Consider the following 1,066-nt stretch of genomic DNA (forward strand, 5'->3'; position numbering starts at 1 on the left):
GATTTGACTGAGGACTGGCAAGCCAGAAGGCTGCACCAGGCTCCAATCTAATCTGGCAGAGCTTCTACAGCTGGATGCCCTTCCTAACGCCAACCACTCTGAGAATGTAGTGGGTGCTTTTACGTGCCACCAGCATGATGGCCAGTCACACAGTACTGGCAACGGCCACACTCAAAAAGGTGTTTCTTACGTGCCACCTGCACAGGAGCCAGTCCAGTGGCACTGGCGACGACCTCGCTCGAATGATTTTCTAACATGCTACCAGCACAAGTGCTAGAAGGCAACACTGGTAACGATTGCTCTCTCTCTCTCTCTCTTGCTCTCTATCTCTCTCTTGCTCTCTCTCTCTATCTCTCTCTTGCTCTCTCTCTCTCTCTCGGTCACTGGTCATTGCCTCGGTGAGGCCTAAAGTTCGAAGGTCATGCTTCACCACCTCATCCCAAGTCTTCCTGGGTCTACCTCTTCCACAGGTTAACCCCAACTGCTATGGTGTGGCACTTTTTCATACAGTTATCCTCATCTATTCTTGCCACATGTCCATACCAGCGCAATTGTCTCTCTTTCACACCACAACTGATACTTCATAGGTCTAACTTTTCTGACATTACACATCCATCGAAGCCTACTGGCTTCATTTCTTGCAAGCTTAAGCATGTCCTCAGCAGTCACGGCCCATGTTTCACTGGCATGTAGCATGGCTGTTCGTACACATTTCACTGCCATGTAGCATGGCTGTTCGTATACATTTCACTGCCATGTAGCATAGCTGTTCGTATACAACATGGCTGTTCAATATATATATATATATATATCATCATCATCATCATCATCATCGTTTAACGTCTGCCTTCCATGCTAGCATGGGTTGGACGATTTGACTGAGGACTGGTGAAACCGGATGGCAACACCAGGCTCCAATCTAATTTGGCAGAGTTTCTACAGCTGGATGCCCTTCCTAACGCCAACCACTCAGAGAGTGTAGTGGGTGCTTTTACGTGTCATCCGCACGAAGGCCAGTCAGGCAGTACTGGCAACGGCCACACTCGAAATGGTGTCTTTTATGTGC

General features: G+C 48.5%; 1 protein-coding gene across 5 annotated transcripts in view; it reads right to left on the reverse strand.

Annotated features, from left to right (window-relative positions):
* LOC106878085 (mitogen-activated protein kinase kinase kinase 4) overlaps positions 1–1,066 on the reverse strand; it is a 309,575-nt gene that overhangs the window by 9,269 nt on the left and 299,240 nt on the right. The window lies entirely within an intron of this gene.

The sequence above is a fragment of the Octopus bimaculoides genome, chromosome 2, assembly GCF_001194135.2.
Source record: "Octopus bimaculoides isolate UCB-OBI-ISO-001 chromosome 2, ASM119413v2, whole genome shotgun sequence".
NCBI lineage: Eukaryota > Metazoa > Mollusca > Cephalopoda > Octopoda > Octopodidae > Octopus > Octopus bimaculoides.